Source organism: Fundulus heteroclitus, chromosome 15 (genome assembly GCF_011125445.2).
Source record: "Fundulus heteroclitus isolate FHET01 chromosome 15, MU-UCD_Fhet_4.1, whole genome shotgun sequence".
Classification (NCBI taxonomy): Eukaryota; Metazoa; Chordata; class Actinopteri; order Cyprinodontiformes; family Fundulidae; genus Fundulus; species Fundulus heteroclitus.
This window is the reverse complement of record NC_046375.1, coordinates 19,011,865-19,035,181: the sequence shown is the minus strand read 5'-3', so window position 1 is coordinate 19,035,181 and position 23,317 is coordinate 19,011,865. Positions and strand designations below refer to the sequence as shown.

The following is a 23,317-nucleotide window of genomic DNA, read 5'->3' as shown; positions in this document are numbered from 1 at the left end:
ATCCACTGAGTGTTTTAAAAAAGGCCTTAAAACATTTCTTTTTAGCAAAGCTTTCGGTCCCCTTTCGGTGTTTTTCTCTTTTCTAAAAATAGCTTCTTTATGCTTTTCTCTTTTTTTTACCTGTAGTACTTTGAGATCTTTTGATAAAAAGTGCAGCATACATTAAATGTATTATTATTATTATTATTATTACAAGATTCATTTTTTAAGGTTTACCTGAAATTTATCTTTTATGGTGGAACAGATTTATACTAGACGTGGTGTTTTTTTTTTTTCTTCAATGTGACTTCCAGAAAAGTAAAAAAAACAAACAGAAAGAAAAACAATAAATTGACCAAAAAAATGTATTTGATTATATTTTTTGAATGGTTATACGAGTCAAATTTGCACCTATAAATTAGTTATTTCTGCTTAAATATAACAACAATATAATGTAAGTGTTTATCTTTGTAGTCAATGTTAGCCAAAAGAAACAGTAGTGTTCATTATCTCAGCAGGATTTAACGTCAGCTGTTAAAACAAGTGTTCAAAGAGAAAACAGAAAAGCATCCTGTGGTACCACAGCTCTACTCTCTGTCAAGTTATATCACATTTATAACAACTTTTGGAAGGACATAATTTGTATGTTTTTAAAATATGACAGTCCTAACTAAATTATTTTCCATTAACGGGATACTAAGATACTCTCACCGTTTCTTGCGTATTAATGAAAGTTGGAGCATCTGAAAACTAGAGGTGTTGAGTTGCAAAAACATGGTTTCCACCAACAAAAGCCTTCAGAGCCGTTCTCTGATGTTCTTTTAATGAAACAATATTAGGTAGATTGGACAACACGGAAGAAATAGCAGCATCAATGTTAACGCTCGCTTCCTCAATGCGAGCCGCCATTGCTGAATCAAAACAGTCTCACGTCACCGTCGCTTCTCCACTACATCTATGAAACTCCAGCCTTGCGTCCTGATTGGCTAGACAATAAAACTGGTTGGAGAAATCACTCTCTATAGGAGAGGTCCCAGATGAATGTGAGTGAAGCTAGGCGGAGCTAAGCGGAACGAAATTCATCTGGCTAGGGTCAGGTTATATCCCAGCTGGCGACAAGCAAAAGGTAGCATACACTGTAAAAAAAAAAAATCTGTTGTTTTTACTGAAAAGGTTTGGTAGCTGTGATTACCAGAATTTTTCAGTAAATAACGCAATAAAAATGTAACACAGTTTATCATACAGCCTGTATATTTTACAGTGAAAATGTAAACCAGTTTACAGAACCACCTCTTTATTTTACATGTTAAAACTGTGGACTGCTTGTTATCATTACATTTAAAATGTATATTTAACAGACATTTTTTTTTTTTTTTTTTTTTTTTTTTTTTTTTTTTTACCTTCCCGTTAATGGGGAGAATCTTCCCACTGTCGCTTCATGCTAGCTCAGTATGAGGGATTGCTGCAAAGCCATGTACAATGCAGACGACTCTCCCTGTGGCTCTACGCTTCTCCAGGAGTGAATGCTGCTTGTCTGGACTTTGATGCAATCAACTGAGTTCCCTTATATAGGACATTTTTGACCAATCTGTATGGTATGATTGAATTTGACTTTGTAAAGTGCCTTGAGATGACATGCTTCATGAATTGGTAATTGAATTGAATTCAATTCAATTCAATTTAATTCAATTGAATTGAACATAAAAACTCTGTGGTTTATTGTTTTTGGTTCCAAAAAACTGCAACAGCAACATGCAGAAATAATCTGCAGTGCAACAACAACAACAAATAAAATACCCTGATGTATCTCAATAGTCTAGGCTGAAAATCAAGAAAAAAACCTGAATAGGTTCTCTGGATGGGTTTGTCTTTGTTACAATGTTTCGTCTCATCTCTAATAAACCTCTTCAGCCTGAGGAGTTATAAACTCAGCCCTTTAAGCAGTACATTTGAAGAAAAATAAATAAATAAAATAATTTAGATACATAAAAATTATAAATTTCTTCCTATTTCCGTTCTCTGCCCAAGACCAATTAAAACATACAAATTTTTTGCACAAACAAGTAATGATTTCTACATGATCAAACATATTTCATTGTACAAAATGTAAAATTTTATCATTTTATTGTGTTTTTCATTAGTGCCAGTGTGTAGCCCTGATACTGTGATCACAACTGCAGTCTGATATTTTATAGTATAAAATTTATACAGATCTCATTTTGCAAGAGGTTGTTGTTTATTTCACGCTTATGATCTGATAATAAAAGTTTTATGTCCTATAAACAGTCTAAGTGTGCAACCAAATGCAAAAAAAAAATAAAATATTGGCTGAAATAATCAGAAACGGTACTTTTTTGTTTTACTTGACTTCTATTTTTAGTTGGAACGTTGGATCGAAATCTCGCTCAAATGCACATTGTGAACGTGCAGGTGAATGATCATAAAGTTTGCCCAAGACTAAATCGGTAGAGTGTCTTTTAAAGCTGACCAAAGCATCCCTCGTTATTGAGGACAGTCTTCTTTGTTGTTGTTTTTTTCCAAAATTATAATCTTGTCATCATTCTCGTGACCCCAACATTCTTTAAAAATAATAACCTAGTTCTTCGCAGTCCAAATCAACAGATGAAAGAGTTAATCAACCCTTTCACAATTAAATACCAAACACTCGTGTTAGGTGGTGAACAGGAATGACCAGTCACGTTGTATCCACATGAAAAATGAAATTCTGAATTGAAATTTTACAAAATAAGCAAACAGGTTCTCCACTGCCACCATCATGTCTGTGGTTCTAGTGAGGTATGCTGACATGAAGCCTTGCTGTAAGCCTCTTTTGCTGCCGCATTCAAAAATACATGAGATCGCCGGATCTCATTACGCTATCTTGGTGTGTTTGTGTACAACGGTGAGAGTTAGAAATAATAAATAAAACGCATTACTTGGTATATATATATATATATTTATATGTATCTATATGAAAGAGAGATGGATGTGGAGCCAAAGCAGATGGCAGGTGTGTAAGGTAATAGGACTAAATCAATTTATGCTGAGAGGCAGAAGGAGCCGAGGAAAGGGACGAAAGGAGAGCATGAGAAAGGGATGAGCAGTGGAGGGGAAATTATTACAGGTAAGGATGAAAGTGTAATACCAAGCTCGTTTTGCTCTCATGCATCACTCGATACCTTCTCCATTCCTTAAAGGGATTCAGAAGTGAAACAAAATTAGTCTTCACTGGAGCCTTCAGGGGGCCATGTGAGGAGAAGAGGATTCTCAAGAATCACCCTGCAAGGCACTGCTGCAAACAACAACACCGTGCGCGCGGACATGAATATGAATTTGTGTCTCGCGTGACAATGTTTGTTCATTTGTGTCTCTCAAAGAACAAAGCCAAGTGATGTATTTATAGATCAAAATAATGGCTGCCGTTGGAGTAGTGACAGAGGGGCTTGGCAGGCGGCAGCGAAAATGTGACCCACTGCAGATAAGAAAGTCTTTTCATGCGACCAAAAAAGCAGGGGCTGAATGTTATCAGGGTTGTAAAATGATGCGCTTGATCTTTAGTTGAAAAGACCCCAAACAAACATGCATTCATCAAAATGGAAGCGGTCTAAATGCTTGATACCGTTTTTATCAACATGTGAAGGAACTTGAAGGACTTTTAGGTGGTTTAATCTGAGCCGAGTGTTCCTTTCATGTTAATTAAATGAAGGGGGGGAAAAAAACGGTATAAGAGACTATAAAGATACTGGTTTTCTAAAAGATAAATCTGTAAAATCTCTGTCACAGTCATATGAAAACAATATTTTACTCTTATTTATGAAGACCTAAAAGATGCTAGCTGGAATCCTGAATACGATTAATTAACTAATGTAAGCGAGAGTTCTGCACTGAAGCTTCTAATATTAACAGCTGTTTGGTCCAGTACTTTGAAAACAGATTTAAGATTTTTTTATAAAGATTTTTTTTATGTATAATCTCACTAGAGAATCATTTTGGCCTAATTATGACAAGTTCCCGTTGAACCAACTAGGCCAAGACATCACCAGATGTACCGTGGTTTGAAGTTTTCTGGGAGCACTCTGGCCCAGAAACATCTCAAACTAACTAGATGGAGAGGGAAAAAACAACATTTCTGTTATGTAAGGGGAAATTGAGAGGTGTGGTGAAAACTTTACACACAGAAATGTGCAAAGATGTGTTTTTCAAAATATAGCTGCACTTTCATTTTTAATTATACTGCCAGAAATCGCAAAAATAATAATCTTGGTCATTTCAAACTCAACTCCGAATAATTTGCAAACCTGTACGAATTACAAAGAGGTAGTGTTTGTTTGGAAAGTCTTTGTATTATGCATGGTGCTATGCAATCTTGTGACTGAATTTTTTTTTAATGTTACATCTGTTCTGTTTGTGTTTAATTGGAGCTACAAAAAAAAACTTTTCTCCACCATGCTTATTCAAAAACTCTACATTGAAAACCAAATTACTATTTTTACTTGGAAAGAGCAGTAAAAGCACAGCGAATTGATTTTGAGGCCTATCTGGAGTGATCATGATTTACTCTGGTCAGGAATAACATTCAGAAGATGATTCAATTGACAATAAAGTTAACCATGAGAAATATCAGGATTTAGTGTGTTATCCATCATGAATTTAAGTGCTAGCTGACATCTTTATGTTTACACAGCATTAGCGGTTTGTAGATGTTATGAAATTCTGAATGTATGTTAAGGTTAAGGAAAAATATTTTACCACTTCATGTCAGAGGCCAAGAAAGCCGGCAACTGTGCTGAGGGTATGTCAGCTCTAAGTAATTCAGAATGTTAAGGTCAAAATCCAATTCAGTTTTAAGTACTGAGATACAATTAAACCTATAAAATCACTGATAGAAGTGGCCAAGCTGGCTTCATTTCTGAATAGTTTCATGTGACTACAGAAGGTGTCCAGTGGGACTCAGCAGAGTCATAATTTTGTGAAACCCTTAAATGTCTTTAACATCTCCATTTCTGAAAAATGAAATACTTGAGAATCATCACAAGTGTGTGAGATGAAAAATGACGCATCCATTATTGTTTTATTTAAATTTATCACTGAATTGACAGGGCAGTTGAGGTTCAGTGACCTGCCCTGTCGTGTACCTGCACTTCAGCACAACCAATACAATGCGTGAAAGGCAAGAATTGACGAGTGTCAAAAGATACACCACAGCGTGTCCCAGTGTGATTTTGCCTTGACCCGGGGCTCACACTGACTACGGTGCGGGTTACCGTCCTGATCCAGTTCCGATTTGCCGCAAACCCCGACTCACACTGCTTCCAGGGAAAAAGCGGCCAGCAGCTAACCTGACTCTAGCCAGATGTATTTCGCTCCGCCTAGCTCCACTCATCCATCTGGGACAGATCCATAGGAATGGCGTTTCAGAAGGCTGGGCCTTATCAAAAATCCTTGCATATGATTGGATAAGCCACTTGTCTGTCATCTTTATCGACGTCCTATTTCAACCACTCACACCGAAGCTAACCCGTGACGCTGATGAGAGCGACGCAGGAAAAAAAATAAACTTTTTTTTTTAAATGTGTTTGCGGCTCTAGTGGCGTTTTATTGACAGTGAGCTGACAGGAAGAGGGGGGAAGACAGGCGGCAAAGCGCAGCGGGTCGGAGTCGACCGCGTCGAGGACTAAAGGCCTCCTAACATGGTTCGCGCTAACCGCTCCACCGCGGACGTGCCCCGGAAAACAAAACTTACCAAATCCGGTCAGGAGAAGGGCGAAAACATCGTTTCCACCAACAAAAGCCTTCAGAGGCGTTCTCTGATGTTCTTTTAATGAAACAATATTAGGTAGATTGGACAACACGGAAGAAATAGCAGCATCAATGTTAACGCTTGCTTCCTGCGAGCCACAATTGTTATTTTTCCACAGTCGCTTCTCCACTACGTCACATCTATGAAACTCCAGCCCTGCGTCCTGATTGGCTGGACAATAAAATTGGTTGGAGAAATCATTCTCTATGGAAGATGTCCCAGATGGATGTGAGTGAAGCTAGGCGGAGCAATATCAATCTGGCAAGGGTCAGGTTAGCCAGCAGCAGTTCCAGCTGCGGAAATGCCACTGGCGAGAACAGTAGTTCATGTGGTCCTTTCTGTTGCAGTCCATTACATACATAAAAAGAAACAGCCACGGTTTTCATTTTTTAACGGCAATACTCTTTATCCGTACAAATAAATATCCTATTTCATCCTCCAAAAGCCCTTCTGCTATTGACTGGCAGGGTGCAGTTACAGATGGATGAAGGGAATTGCTATTGTTATTTATATGCAAGAGAAAAGATCCCTATGAAAAGGACTTTAGAGTACAGAAATTGTGACTTTTTGAAGACCCTGGTAGACCATCGGTTTCGATCCCAGCCCATGTCTAGTAGTCAATACAAAACAGCATTTCTATTGATAACAATTGAGATGTTTCGTTTTTAAACCTGAGAAACAAATTTAGCCCTGGACTGGACTGAAATTGACAAAACTACAGAAACTCCACAACTCACTGGAGACACATTTAGGTACCTATAGAGACAAACTATCCACAGTTAAAACAAGTTTTGTTAAGCTTTAGTAGTTAGAAACCAATTTTTGCAGAGAGGGAATCTTTTAAATTTGTCTTAAACTGAAGTAAAGAAAAGAAGACAGAAGATATCATTTTCCTTTGTACAACATATTTTCTCAATAAATCTAAAATATCTGATATTTTCCAGGGCTATACTTCCCTACTGCTTTGTGTTGCCTGAGGCGACCAGCTCCTTGTTCCCAACATTAAATCCACACGGCAGCGACTGTGTTGTTTGAGTTATATAAGATGTGAGAGATGCTAAATTCTCAAATGAAGCACACCTAATTTGCACAAGAAAAAAGCAATCTCCCCGACTATGTATTTTGCTTCCGGTGGCTGTCACAACAAATCAGAATAATTAAGGAAAATACCTCCTAAGTTTTGTGCGTTGGCAAGCTTTTTACCGCCAAACCTGTGGAGCTTTAAGTATTGGGGTGAAGTCTGTCACTGCCATCAATGTCTACAATCTGCAGATTGACAGCCCCTCACCCACATGCAGCCACAATCTCACCTATATGGACAATGAACACATGGCTTGAGATTACATGTGAGAACATGCAATTTCCAGAATGAAGACCTCATGCACAGTTCCAATATTTGGCAAGTAATAAAACTGTAAAGACGAGCGATGACCCTGGATCATCTCTTGTGTTCAAGACATTTTTGTGCTTAAATTATTTAAACCTCCTTTCAAAAAGTGCTAAGGGATTCAAGAAGCTGCGGACTTCAAATACACAAAGAAATTATGAAACATGAAGAAGTGAAGAGACGTTTTACACAGTAATTTACTTTACTTATGACTCGAAGGATTTTCAGGTCTTTGATCCAATCCTGTTAGCATAATGAATACTTTCTGTGATAGCAAGTAACAGTATATGGTAATTCTTTACTAGAGTTCGACATCAGTCATAGAGAATAAAGTCATGCACCAATAAGATTCAGACTCATCCGTCTCATTTTGGAGCCAAACCACAACTTCACCTCTTTAGTGAACATCAAGAACTTTTTTTTTCCTCAATGCAGAGGTTGCACTCATTGCACAATTTCCTCTAACAATTGCATATAACCATATAAATCTTTTATGATATCAAGTTGACAGCAAGCCACCTTATCGAACTTGTCTGCCGGACTGTGAGCAGCAGCTATTAAAAAGAATAATAGAAATAATATTGCCGGCTTTCACAGACAAACGTCGACAGGCCTTCCAAACGCAACAGATGGCGCGCCCAGCATGTTTGTCATAGCACCATATGTCAAAGTTCAAACGACAAAGCTAGAGCAGTTGGCTCGAGCAAAACTTTTATCTGCCAGGGAGACACAACAGAGCAACATAATATTATCTCTTCAATTTGAGGAAAAGAAGTGCACGGAGACCAATCTCTTAATACCATGTCCACAGCTATTTTACCTTTGTAAGAATGTTGAGGCTCAGTCCCATGAGGTGGCGGTACTGTAGCGCCTAGAATGTGGGTTTTTTTTGTAGAAAAAAAATAAATGAATAAATAAAAAGAACTAGCGCTCAGCAAGGGACCGGCTCCAAATCAGCACTTAAACTACAGCCTCCTCCAGATTTATTAACATCCCTGCTAAAGCTTTCTGAAAAGCTTTCAATAAATCCATCATTTTTGTCACCACCAGCACAGTCTCACCCTGAAAATATTGTGAAAAATGTATCAATTTGGAAAAAAATAGTTCCATGCTAAGAAACAGTTTCTCATTTTTTTGCAAAGTCGCTGTTGCGACAATTACTTTCACTCCTAAGAAAACCTACAGTGAGCACCACCACATTTGTTACTGTGTGCTGTACTTATTTAAGCTGATCAGAGTACTAAGCAACTTTTCAGTAGAACTCCATGGCTTCTGCCTTAGGAATAACTATGACACAAAGACTAATTGTCCTAGCAACCTGAAAAAAATGTGAAACACAAGGGGACATGCCATTCAAGTCGATCTCTACAACTCAGGAAATCACAATAACAAAAGTTGCTGCTTTCCTGAACTTCCCTTTTCAGCCAGCGAATAAGCAAACCAATTAAAACAACTGAACTCTGGTCAAGGACTCAAACTTATTTCTTTCAAGATAAATAAAAAAAAAATTCCTCATTGTATAATTTCAGCAGCATATTTTCTGTGTGAGATTATGGGACTGCAAATAAAAGATTAATTTATTTCAAGTTTATTCACCCATATAGCATTTAACAGGAATGCCAATAAATGTGAAGGATGCTGCACTCTTACCGAGTGTTGGGGCATAAGCAAGAAATAAGTGATCAAACTATGCCTAGCTAGAGTTCCAGTGTACTTCAAAATGATAATGAAAAAGCAAAATTTTGCCATCCAATATAACATGCAAGAGAAAAAAAGCGCATTGATTTTTTATTGTTTAAAACACCCTCACATCTTATTTAAGAAATAAGTATATATGTTATATTGTTATATTTACCTACACTCCTCACTTTGTGTCATTAACTCATTACATATTAATGGAAAACATTAATATGTAATAAATGGAGACCATATTATCAAATTATCACAGAAACATAGGAGCAGTAATGTTTGATTTGGTCAAGAAGTAGAACTGAAGTGTGATTAATCCCAAAAACTGGTGTTGATGATGTTTTGTGACCTTATAGATTCTGCCGTGAACTATATGGGACAAAATTACAGAAGCTTACGTAGGGATACCTAAGTCGTACAGTTTAAAACGGCAATCATAACTAATACTAAGAAAATACATGCAAACTTTTGCATTACAAGACATTCTGGCATTATTCTGGCATTTTGTCATGTCATGGTTGAAGGAGGACCAAAGTGTGGTAGTCACATAAAATAGCGTTTTAATAATAAAAGAAAAATGTAGAAAATGTAATCTCAGGTGGGAAACTGGTTGAGCAAACAGGAGGTCAAAATTCTGGGTAATAGATAAAATGTCAGGAAACTAAGAACATCAGGTAGAGCAACAGGGAGCAGGCAATCGATGGAAGAAACCAGCAAATAACCAGCAGGCCTGTAGATTGTGGCGCGGCGTGGGGACTGACATGTGCTACAGGTGGGAGCAATGTGGGGATGAGGAACAGCTGAAACTAATGAAGACAGAGGAGCTGAGGGGAGGAGTGTAATGAACAGGAAGTGAACAGGAAACAGCAGAGGGAAGAGATCGAACAGCATGCAAAATGTACAAGGAACAGAAGAATGAACTTAAAAAGCCAGCATCTATAAACAGGGAAGAAACAGAGACATAAAGAAACCCAAAAACTCAAACATCCAAGCATGGTGACAAAATGATAACTCTGGCAACTCTAACTGACCCAAAACAGGAAAAGCTGAATTAAGGACACACTAGGATGAATGTATGTAGACTTCTGGTTCCACCTTTACTCTGTACCTTCGCCTTCTATACACTGTCGGTTCATTCCTTCCTATTATCGTCCTCCGCTTCCAAAAACCACGTGGTCTCGTTCCATCCCCTTCATGCATTCATTTATAAATTCAATCAAATCTCAATCCCTCTTATGCCAGTATCGATCCACACCCACACACACTAATGTTCTGTCATCCACCAATCCCTTCTTCTAGCTCTCCCTCCCTCGACTCCTTATCCCAGTCGAAGCGCTTCTGGGGCACGACTTAACACGCTCCGCAAACCTCTGTTGTCCGTGCCTGGAAACACACACACACACACACGCACACACACACTGACAATCACACAAAGCCTGTCCCTACAGGATGCAGACACACAGCCATTGTTTCCACAACTCCCTGAGCAACTCAAATGTCCCCGGAGAGACTTGGCAGAGCAGTGAAAGGGAGAATAAGGACCAAACAGGAGATGGAACGGCCTTGACAGAAGCAACACAAGGTGAAGGACGAAAAATTACCACGTGGGCAAAGAAACATGTGGTTGGACAGCGGCGTAAAGACAGATGGTAAGCGGAATGAAAAGAGACGTAACAGAAATGTAAAAGTTTCCAGCCGTACACACACGCAGCGGCGGCAAGAGAAAACCTTTCAGACGGTGTGAGATTTCTGTTGCTAAGATCAGCCGAGATAAGGTTTGTTGCCGGTGGTAGAAACAGAATTTAATTCTGAAGCAAACACAGAGAAAAATAGCAACGCAAAAAAAATGATATTACTACTCCCACCTGGAAACCCGGTGACTCATTTGTCTTGCTTTCCAGGCCGCATATACAGTGCTGATAACGCTAAGCTCCTGTTTGCCGAACAAGTGTCTCCCAACGTTTATTAAGCCCGATGATGCTCCAGCGTTGTTTGGATAAAAAAATTTGCGTTCCCCCGAAACAGAAGGGGTGCGTCTCACACTCGTCATATCGATTTCAAATAATTACGTGTAATGAGGCTCAAGGGTCTTATTTTTTTTCACCCATCATGATTCAATGACTCCTTTGATGCAACGAGATCAAAACGACAGAGCGGGCGGGAGCATTGGGACCCGCCGTGATAACAACAGCAACAACTGCTTCAACAGGATGCATGTCCTCAGATAGAAACAACTCGTCTCACCTTGAGGCCGGGTTTAATATTAATAATAGTAAAAAAAAAAAGAAAAAAGTCAGCAGCAGAGTTTGAGGTGCAATGAACTAAAACAGCAGAGGATGAAATAACGAGCTTGCTTGCCCGTGTGTAAATAAATACTGAGGCAGCGTTTGACCGAACAGAATCCCAGCTCATCCATCAGTGGTGGTCACACACAAGGTCAGCTTCCAGCGCCGTCGATATGGACCTCAGCAGCGCGCCTCCGCCATCACACGCTCAAACCCACCGCACAACCTCTGCGTCATGTTGCCGTTTCAATTTGCCGTCAACGTGTGTGTTGAAGTAGATGCAGCAGGATGAAAAATGGAACTTAGAGATTAAAACAAAAAAATAACCCAGGTACCAAAGAATCTTTTTAAGCAGTTGGACTATTGCTAAGGCCCGCTTCGCACCAGATTAAGAACCGCTCCAAATTCATTTCTCTGGATCCGGATCAACTCATCTCAGTCTGAAGCCAGTTGTGATCCCACTGCACTCTTGGTATCTGACACACAGGTTTTTGCCTGCAGCGTCTTTTGCCATCGCATCAGAAAACTCCTGCCATGGTTTTCATATCTGCACTAGCGTCTCTCTCAGTCTGGGAGGATTCTCAGCCTCGACCATCACTTTAAGCCATCCTGGGAAGGAGGAAGCACCATTAGTGCTTTCATCCGCTTATCAGCGTCATGAGATGATGCAGGTGAGCAGGCGTATTGTACAAATGCTGCGGACTGCTGCACAGCCCATATTGCACAATAATTAGAGGCTGTCATGCCACTCTGTGGGCCGGTCTTGGCTAGTACAGTCTGAGGGATTGCAGGGAAATAAACATTTTGGATTTCTCGCTGAATACTCTGAGCTGACCAGCTGTAACGATTAAAGTTGTTGTTCTTTTTTATGAACCATGCAGCTACTGTAAAATAATACAAGAAAACCCAACGAGCCACTGCTTATGCTGTTTCCTTCTTTCCACTTGATCACTGAACATGATGCCTCGGCTTCTCTTTGACAGCATGACAGCGGCATATTGCATTTGAACTCACGGTTACAGAGCTTCCTGCCGTCGCTCTGTAACCGTATGGCCAATAGGGCATTCCTCAAATAACGTCAAATTACTAAATTTACATGTATGCGTCACGGCCATCTTGTGGTCGTACAAGCAGAGCGGTAACGCTTCAATAGTTTACTTGTTTGAGTCAAATAATGAACAGATGTGTCCTGAATATCGTCTCAACAGACAATGATATGGTAACAACAAAACACGGCTGCTGCGTTGGTGACAAGCGCTATGGTGATTGTGACCATATGAAGGGAGTTTTTTTTCCCATTGATTTTCCAAAACCCAGAAGGATGGCAGGGAAATGTCAGTGATGTGAGCTTGTGGAATCTGACCAAAGACAACTCAATGTGATCTCTACATTTCCTGAAACCAGCGACTGCAGCATCTGGGCAGGTAGGCAGCGTTTATTTGGCTTTTTCTCAGCGGCTTTAAAACTTTATACAATCCATGGTGTTCATGTGAGCTTCAGTGTTGCATTTAGTCTGATTACATTATGAGCAACTTTTACCTTGTATTTCTCTAAAGCCGCTTGAAACTTTTGTGAGATGATGGTTGCGGTTTATTAGTTTTTTTTTTCTGAACGCGCACTAGCCTCTTTGGGCTTCGTTTTTTTCTGACAAAACGTTTTTTTCAGGTAATCGTGCCGAGCAGCAAGAGAGCAGGGCTCAACCTCCCCCTCCCCCACGACAACATTTTTTACAAGCAGTAAAAGTGCCGGTGCGTATAAATACTATATAATACGTGCATTTGTGATGAATAGAAGTGGCTGTGGTGTTTTTTTGTGCTGGTTTTCCGCTACATTTCATGGATCAAGTTGATGTTCCTCTCACAGTGATCGTGTGTGTGTGTGTTTGTGTGTGTGTGCGCGTGAAGGTGAGACGGGATTACAGCGGGATAATTGACTGTTGTTAAGTCTATTTTCTGCAATGAGATCTATGAAAAATTAAAACCTAGGACTGTAATAATACATGTTTATTTTTTCTTAGTACCAGCTGCAGTTCTACACAGATTCAATGTGTCTCTCCCTTGAGTTTGATTCGTTGTGAGAGAGGAGAGGACAGCCTCTCGTTCTACTAATACTGCTTTCTTTACGCTCATATTGAGCCCCATACATTTCTAACAACGTTTCAGCTGTTCTGTGCTGGGTTTCTCGATTGAAGCAGGTTGAAATGAACCTCATGGGATGTCATCATCTTCCAAAATTATTAATATTGTGGCTACTGCCAGTGTAACTCTTCCTGTCCGACCAGCCGGGAAACCAGGCTGTCTCGGTAAAAATGTGACGTCATTTGAGAAATGCACCATTTGGAGGAGTGTGTGCTTCTTCCCAACATTTTTTTCTTTAACTTTGTTCTTTTTCTTTCTGGACGTATTGGCAGTAAACATACCAGGCAAAATGTGTGTGGGCCGTGTCATGGATGAGCTGCCGCTGCCGCTACCTGGCTCCTCCACACAGCACTCGTGAGTTTCTGACACAACAATAATGTGCATGGATAATGTTGCAGGTTAGGGACTAAGTAACTTGTTTCAAAGATTAAAAACCATCAGTGAAAACTAGAAAATCATGGGCCAAGATTTAAACATGGAAACAACACCTGAAAGGGGAATATAACGTTCTGCAACCAACTAGAAACATGGAAAGGCAACTAATTATACAGACAGCACAGAAAAAGGATCGAGAATTGATTAACGCTCTAACGTGAGAAAGTAGCCTTGAACAATTGTGTAAAAGACGCTGCAGAATGTCTGTTTTTACCTTATAAATCCTTCAACTCAGACTGCAGGGTAATACGCGTTTTTCTATTTTGTAAAACTGGATGAAGATGATTTATTTTGTGCAAGTGTATTTCAGAATGTTTTCCATGAGCCAACAGCAGCACCTTGAACAATCAGTGAGGAACAAAAGGACAAGTAAGGCCTGAAAAAAGGGGGATTGTTAGTTCTCCCAAAAGTATAGCTAAGATCTCTTTGTATCTGTTGTAATCCCAGATATTGTCCTCTCTCGTGGGCTGGATGTGACATTAAACCACAAAAAAAAAAACCATTTACAGCATTACATTAACTACATCCTATTACTATTACTAACTTTGGCTGATGCATCCAATACATTTGGGGTGTGAAAAACAAGGAGAGAATTCACACCCTTAATTGTGTAGGATTCTCAGTCTTTAAACAACGACATGGATTCACAGTTGTCTGCTCTGAATCTGTGAAGAGATGTTTCACAAAAGAGCTTCTATTTACTTGCTTCTAATCATCATTTTGATGCTTTTCTTTTTCCTCCTTTTTTTTTCTTTTTTGACTTATGTGTCATTTTAGACCCTTTATTGCATAAAGTTCAATGTCTTAGCAAGATTTGAAAGGTAATAAAGGCAACTCAATTTAATTTTCTCACAGCCTCGAACGCTTATTCACCGTAATTAAAGTACTTTCAAAGCAAAAGGAAAAAGAAATCAAGTCAGTCAGACGCATTTAATGTCAGCTTAGTAAATCATGTTGCGTAAGACAAAATACAGAAAACTACAGTTATGTTAAATAAATGTGAATATTAGTGAAAAGTTTGTTTATTCCTGTACCTCATTTCACTAAGTGAGACGCAATTACATGGATTAATCACACACAGACGGCTGTTTTCAAACCTTCATTTCTATTAAAGAGGATCATTTTCCGCTTACAGCTAATGAAAACACGACATTTAAGATTGGTGTAAGTTTATTCCTTTACTTACAGTTTATTTCAAGGCGATTTGAATAAGAACAACAGAATAGTCTGTTAAAATATTTTATGTTAATGTCATATTTTATCTTGTATATTAAGAATAAAACGTGTGCTAATTCATCTGTTCAGGGTCAGAACCAATGTTGCTTTGAAGTTGGTTAATCAGACATCTTTGCCAGATTAACAAAGTTCATGATTCCCTTCAAGTTTATGCAGCCAATGAGGTAAACGCGTTTATTTTTGTATATCTGTAGTCCTTTGCTTAATATATGTTTTCATTTTATTTTCTGAGAATATTGATGTACTCATTTTTAAAAATTTGTTTTTTTTTTATGCCGTTCTTATGGCATGGAAGACTGAATAAATGCCTGAATGAAAAGAGTGTCTCCTGTCTCGTAATTTAACTGAGGTTATCACAAATATAATATTTCATCTGTAATGTGTGCTTAATGAACAGTAGGTTATATATCTGCTTTGTGGTTGTTAGAACATCATCAGAACACACATTCTTATTTATTGAATAAAACTGTAAATGCAGCCTCACAAGCTGTCATTTATATTTATTTCATTTTTTACTTTGGAATTTGGAGTTCATTTAGTCTTTGATAACATCCATAAAGTAATATTGAAAAGCATGAATGAATAAAACTAGTTACTGTCCCAAAAGTCTAATTTAACAAATTGAGGTCACAGCGGATCCAGAAAGTATTTCCACTGATTCACTTTTTTCTTTCATTACAGATTTGTTCTAAAACTGATTTTAGCATAATGTTTTTTTTTTACTCCACAGAATAGCCCATGATGACTAAGAGAAAGCGTGCTCTCAGATATGTCTTCTCCCATTCCTTTATGCAAATCCTCCCGAGCTCACTCAGGTTGTTAGCCAAGTGATGAGATTTGGATTTCAGAACAAGAAATGATTTTGATTTCATCAGACCACTGAATTTTGTATCTCCTTCTGGTGTGTTTTGGCTAAATTTAAGCAAGCTGCAAGGTCGGTCTGGCCACTCTGTCAAAAAAAAACGTCCGGTTGGTGGAGGGTATTAGCAACAGCTGACTTTCTGGATGGTTCATCTGTGTCCACATTGGAAAAATGGAGCTCTGCCTGAATCCCCAATAGATCCTTGGTCACCTTCATTCCCCGATTACTCTGTCGGGTCGGCCAGTAAGCTCTAGGGAGGGTCCTGGTAGTTTAACACATTTTGCTTTTTCCCCACTAATGGCTTTGGCTGTGCTTTTTGGGAGGTTCAGCACTGGGGAAAAAAAATAGTTTGTATGCTTTCCAAGACCTGTGCTTTGACATAATCTGGTCTGGGAGCTCCACAGCAATTCTTTTGACATATAAAATCAAGTTGCAGATGGCTCTTCAACGTGTCTGGTGGAAATCAGATGCTGATCGTCATGTAGACAGGTGTGAATGCTAAAGTAAGTTAAATGCCTGCATTTTCAATCAGTTTACAAAATGGTTAAAAACTTGTTTCCCTTCTTTTGGGAAAATCCACTTAAAGAAAACTCAGAATATGCCTCAAGATGGGGAAAGAATTAAGTGCTGTAAATAATGTCCAGATGCACTGTAGTCTATATAAACGGCAGAACCTGGCTTCGCTTTTTAATTGTGACGGTTTTTTTGACTGAAGATCTCTTCAGGTACCCCATGCAAGCATTTACATTCTTAACATGACACGCCGGATTGTTCCAGATTCACAACAAGAGTCTATAGTGTGAAAGCGATTTAACAGTATGCGTGTCAGGATCACTGCCGCCATATAACAAATAATTCAACTGTGTAAGGGATCACATTTAAAGCCTCCACTGAGCTGCGGAAGAATATAGATTGAGTCAGCTTTTCAGGGGGGAACAAAAAGATTTCCCTTTCTACTGATTCCACTCTTCCACAGTTTTATGGGCAGCTTTAAAATGGCAGCGCTAGCTGATGCAATATCATAAATTTCTACCCTTTCTGTAAGACTTTATATGTATTTACAAGAGTGGCGGCCATTTCTACTGAGAAAGATTCATTGTAATAATGTATAATGTTTAAAAACATTTGGAAGGGATCATTGTACATTTCTAAGAAAAAAGGCAAAGTGAAGCTGTGCACCGTTGCTGATGCTGATGAATAAGTTCGTTTGAAGCAACACAACTCCAGTGTGTTCTTTTATTTTGCATTTATATGACATCAGCCGATTTTATCCCAATTTCAAACAACCCTCCATCTCAGAACAGTGGATCAGTTTACACCACAGTCTTACATTGAAGCCACTAAAGTTTTAAATAAGGAAAAACATGGGAACAGACACCACATGTTTTCCGGTGACCATAATAAGTTCAAATTCACTGCTCAAAACATGAGCTGAGTCTATAGAGATGTTGTCCGCCAGTCCTGTAGCCTGTTTTTTGCAAAGCTCATCGAATTTATTCGCCGCTGAATGGCCCACAAATTTGAGACAGATGTTGCAGGGCCTCCATAGCCTGCTGTTCGGCTGTATTAGGAGGCCACTGAACCACACTGAGCTGCCATACAGCAACACGCGTTGAATGGCGGCTGTGTAGAAATAGTCCAGCATGACTTACTCACAGAGAAGTCCACACTTGTTTCCATCAAAGAAATACAGGTGGACCTCAAAAAATAAATTCAAGCAAGTTAGTTCCTCTTTCTTGTGCACATTGTTCCACGACACTTTTTCCTTCCACCCAACTTTCTGTTAATATGCACAGCGAGCATCTTTAGCAATGACCTTCTGTGGCTCAGCCTCATGGGGAGGCTGTTGGTGACTCTCTGATGGACAAATGCCAGGTCAGCAGTCTTCCCCACTATGGTATCTGTCACAGCAAGGCCAAAACAATATTTTTGTGCAATTTGTCAGAGGAGCTGAATGTTGGGTTTTAGATGCTGGCCATAGTTACTAAAATTAACAGAAATATTCAAATATACCACTGACTGAAATGAACCTATATAATTTGAGATTTTTAAATTTACATGTACAGAAAAACACAATCTGGAGAGCGTCTCCAGTAACTGTCAAAGTAATAGTAAGACAATGTAAAACTCAAGGAGATACACAAAAGAAGAGCTATTTTACCTTTGGTTTTTACATATTTATTACTTATTTTAATACTAGATGGTTATTTTGTCCGGCCCAGAGTCACGATTTGAATCTGATATAGGAGATCCATGGAGGGAGCTAAAGATTAGGGTGATGGAAGGGAGGTCATCCAGCCTTAAAGAGTTGGAGCTCATCTTCAGAATACCAGAGGAAATATGCAAGGAGCTAGTAAGCAGCTATGATAAGGGTTTGATTGGTGAAACACCTACAAAGATTTTTCCTTTTAAATTGTTTATTATGTTTTCAGAGATGTCTGATTCCCAAACATTAAAAAAACTTTTCGGTAGAAAGAATATAATAAAAAATATTTACCCCAATACATCGGCAAAGTTTTAATTCTGAAAAGTAGAAAAAGACTTATGGGTTTTCATTTTAAAAAATCCTCTCAGAGTAACAGCTATAATCTGCACTGATTTTTAAACATCAGCATCAGGACTGGCCAATAAAAAACAACCTCTACCTCAATCTCTACTGAAACAATAAATGTGACTGTCCCTTTAATCCATTTGAATCACAGCTAACTGGAAATGCAATACTATGAAATACTTTTGTTTTGGGTTAATGACATCAACAAAATGTACATCGTTATTAGCAATTGATAGCATTTCCAATAATCTTGTATTATCAAATGGTAATTCAACTGAATCTGCTACTTGTTAAATATTAGCACTTTGCATTTTACTATCATTGTGTGCATGCTGCTAGTTATTATATCTTCATTAAGGCTTCTGACTTTAATGTGTTTCTAACCCAAAAGAGACTGCACTGACCAGGCAAATCAATAAAATAATATTCCATTCAGCATTGTGACCATCGCTATTGATCTATTTCATGATAAATTATGTTACAGTTCCTACGTTTGTTTATCCTCTGAAAAGCACAATTTATGGCTATTCTGAAGCATGGATACACAATTAAAAAGTTCTGCCTTTTCAAAAAGAAGCCAGGCATGGAAATCAATAAATGGTGCTGGAACATGAGCTTGCCTGGTATAACTCTCCTCCGATGTCAAAGTGATTAATGAATCTAAATCTGATACAGCGGGCCCAGACGAGGTCTCAACGCTCAGATGACAACGCAGCTTTAAAATGTTTGGAACGCATTTAGCCTTCAGGTGGTAGATAACCAAAGGGAAAAACACATCCGACTGCATTTCTGTTTTAAGAGCAGGTCTTTGTCCAAATTTAAATGTGCCGAGTGAAATTGAACACGTAATGTGCTGTTTTTGTGCAGGTTTTGAAAGTGGACATATGACGATTTGACTCTCTTCTCTAAAACTAATCAGTTCCTTTAAAGCAGGGGTGTCACACTCATTTTGGTTGAGGGGCCGCATACAGCTTAATCTGATCTCAAGAGGGCCACACGAGTAAACTCATTGCAAGATTAAGCAGAACTAATAAAAGTGGACTTGTTATTGATTTTTATAGTAAATTAATAAATTAACTTTTGCACAATATATTATGAATAACCTCAGCGTTTTTAAGAAAAGTATGTGCAATTTTAACAATACTTTTACTCAGTTAAACATTTACTTAAGTGCATTATGCATAAGAACTGATCATAGTGATTATACAATGTTGAAAAACATTGTATAATCACAATGTTTATTCACATTTTTTGGAACTTAAAAACACTGTCCTGCATGACAAAATACATCAAACAGATAAAAATTAAGAAATGATTTGAATTTTTCCACACCTGAAGCTTAATCTGCTAATTAAAACACAGCGCCCCTCGTGGACAATATAGGAATTGCATATTTTCAATTAAACTAAGTACATGTTTTTTTTTCAATAATTGTTTTATCATTCTCTTCCTTTTATCTTGTCCACTTGTGAAAGTCAAATCTGATGACCTCTTTGTAGCATCTTATTGCTACATTGCCAGACAGGACACTGGAAAAAAAAAATTTTTTTTTTTTTTTTTTTATAATGATAATGCATTTAGCCACAGGGCCGGACTAAATTGTTCGGCGGGCCGGATCCGGCCCGCGGGCCATATGTTTGACACCCCTGCTTTAAAACATAAGTTGTGGTGTCGAGCTTGTCCGCCGTTGCTCCAGCTATTTACAAATGTCGGTTTGGGCCTTGACTCGCCTTGGTCGGTATGCAACTAAGAAATAAGCAGACACATGTGGGCACAAGAAGCACAAAAGACCAAAATCAATACTGCAAACCAAGAAAGGGAGAACTAGTTTCATTGACTGCAAGCAGGCTTAAGTATAGGAAGCAGATGTTCCAGCTGAGTAATTAAAAGTCTCTGGTAGCTGCAGCAGAGGTGATGTATTGTCTGAGCGAAGATGGTGGCACTGCACTGCGCCCCGAAATCTCTCAGAGAAGCTGACTGTCAATAGAAGAGTTAGCATCTGGCGAGGAGAGATCAGCCACTGCAGATGCAAATTTATAGGAATAACTAGTGCAGCAACATTACTTCTGCATTCTCGTATTAAATGCCACAGGCTGGATGACCCTTTTGTATGGCTCTCCTGCTAAATAAGCTAAGCAACGACAGCTGACATGAGTCGTACTGCGTCTAAACGACCCATTTTGACGAATCAGAATGAACACTTGGGGGGAAACTCACATAATCACACAGGAAATTGCCACCTGCTAGATATCAACCAGGTAAAAGAAACACATGCAAGACCCTAATAGTGATAATGCTATGTTTGTAAGAACTTTAAAAGCTTTCTAAGTGGCTTGCACACAGTTGCCAGGAATTAATAAATGACATGTATGGTCAGGCAATAATAAAGGCTTCACAAGCTTTGAACTGATAAACTGATAAACAAACCAAGTAATCAGGTGTTCTGTGAATATTAAAACGCTGCAGCCTGATTCAGGTGAGTCAGGCCTCTTTTCAACCCAGGCTTATGTGCTTTAATTATCCATCTGTGTCCTGTGTGTCCAAAGCAGCAGAGATAGATAGATAGATAGATAGATAGATAGATAGATAGATAGATAGATAGATAGATAGATAGATAGATAGATAGATAGATAGATAGATAGATAGATAGATAGATAGATAGATAGATAGATAGATAGATAGATAGATAGATAGATAGATAGATAGATAGATAGATAGATAGATAGATAGATAGATAGATAAGATTGTAAAATACAAATTTTATCTCAGTGAAAATAATCTAGTCATATAAAAGCAAATTAAAGAATTCAACAATTCAACAGACTTAGGATGTAAATATAAACATTAAAAATTGTAAATCTGATTGTGTACTTTAGAAATAGTCCTATATTTTTCAAATGAAGAATTCACATTTCCTGCTTCTTTCATCCCAAAAATTACAAAAAAGCTGGCTTATATCCTCATTTTGTGGGATACTTTTTTGCACGTACAAAATTTTAAAGCCTCAGTCCCATCAAATTACTGTAAATTTTAAAGCCAAACTATTATTGGTTTGGTAAACAGTTTTCCCATGAGGGAGAGGAATACTTGAAAGTGAGGAATAAACAAAAAAAAAAGTCTATTTAAAAAAAAAAAAGTAGGATTTTGGTTCGTTGCTGTCGACTGAAAGCCAAAAAATCTCAATATCCCTTTGTCAGAAACAGCAAGCTCAGGAGTAGGAATGGAGCTGTCAGGGATCTAACAGGTCTGTGCTCCAGTGGCGCAGCTACATGCACCTCATCAGCACCAGCAGGAGGAAACTTGTTTTGTGCACAGACTCCATTTGAGCGCATTGAATGAACCGCCAGTCAAGTCGCTGGTCGAGGAGCGATGGCTGCATTCTTGGTAAAGAAAAGGAGATGAGGCGCCGATAAATAAAGACGTGAAAACGGCCGGGGAAGACGTCGACACAAAAGGTGGGCATGTAGAAAAAGATTGAGACCTGAGGGGAGAGAGGCTGACAAATTAGAGCTGTGAAAAGGAGAATGCGACAGGAAATCTATAGAGTCAGAGCTGAGATTGTGCGGGGGCCTTGTTGAAAGCAGTGTCGTACATAAAAGATAGGAAAGCCTCTTTATCTCCCTACGCTGCTGCAATGAGGAGGGGAGTCGAAAGATTATGCTAGTTTCCACACAGGGATGGGGGGCTGCGTTTGCTTTTGACTCAAGCACACTTAAAGTGGATACGCTTTATAACGCGAACAGCACGAGACGAATGCTGATTGGCAAATAACAGCGACCGAGTATCTCTAATAAAATTATTTGGGTTTGAATGGAGCTGAGTGAAGGGACCTTTTTTTTGTAAAAGATGCAATAAGAAAGTTAAACTGGCAATTTGTACCAAGTCAATTCTGAGGTAATAAAGCAAACTCAACAGGAAATCTTATTGACTTTCCTGGCAGATGGAAACTGAGGCTTCCTTGTGTTGTTTGGGCTATTTAATAAAAAAAAAAAAATCCAGATGATCTCTTTCTAGCTGCGTTTTGGCTTTTATTAGATCAACTTCTGGGTTATAGAGGGACAGCACAGTCACCCTTTTTTGCAATCAGGTGCTTCACACGGACGCCATTTCTGCATTCATGTCACTACCGAGATGTAAATTATTCATTATGTCCCTGAGTGGTGGAAATGTCACAGGAATGTACTTCCTCTGACAGACAAACACTGCATCTCAGATAGCCTGTGGCCCGCTCTGCGCGCCTCAATTCAAGTGTCCCGTGTCCAATGAGCATGCAGGACATCACGCGCGCACATAGAAAGTCCTCAACAGGCAAATTTGGTATGACTGTCTTCAAACGAGCATGTGACAGCGTCTTAATTTACATACTTTTACATGCTGAGGATTAATTATCTCTCCTGACACTGACTTATAATTTATCATCCCGCTATAAGTGCTCGAGCGACTGAATTAAAAGCCTGTAATTTCATTTTACTAGCTCGGTTTTATTAATATGCACACAGACAACACAATTATAGCTCGTGTGGCTCACACACCCATGAGCCGTCTGCACAGTGATTGGTTGGGGGTGGGGGGGGGGGGGGGGGGGGTGGTTGGGGTTGTTCCCCACTGTGATCCACTGGACAATTGAGTCATCGCTTTTGTGACAGCTGTCGGTGGGAGACGTGGACCGATATAGCCAAGAGGACCTCCACCGCGGCCACAGACGGTGAGTCACCGGCGCTGATGAATACAGTATCTCTGTGTGTTCGTGTGTGTGTGTGTGTGTGTGGGTGTGGGGGGGGTGTTGGTGTAAACACCATCTGATATGCTACTGTCTGTTTAGGTCAATTTCTTTGTGGCAAAAATCACCGTGCGAATGCTTGAAAGCCTGTTTGTTGGATTACCTGAAAACGATCGATTGAAGCCATTAAACTGTGGAATAAATGGCATAAATGTGTCGTTCTTTTTTTTCATTG

At 39.0% G+C, this 23,317-nt stretch overlaps 1 protein-coding gene and 1 long non-coding RNA gene across 2 annotated transcripts in view; one reads left to right on the top strand and one right to left on the bottom strand.

Annotated features, from left to right (window-relative positions):
* Window positions 1–23,317, bottom strand: part of LOC105930578 (sodium/potassium transporting ATPase interacting 2) — a 140,759-nt gene that overhangs the window by 107,655 nt on the left and 9,787 nt on the right. The gene's annotated exons all lie outside the window — the stretch shown is intronic.
* Window positions 21,561–23,317, top strand: part of LOC118566197 — a 35,745-nt gene continuing 33,988 nt past the window's right edge. The window contains exons 1-2 of the long non-coding RNA XR_004932878.1: window positions 21,561–21,817; window positions 23,009–23,067. This is a non-coding gene — a long non-coding RNA (uncharacterized LOC118566197). The remainder of the gene's footprint in view (window positions 21,818–23,008; window positions 23,068–23,317) is intronic.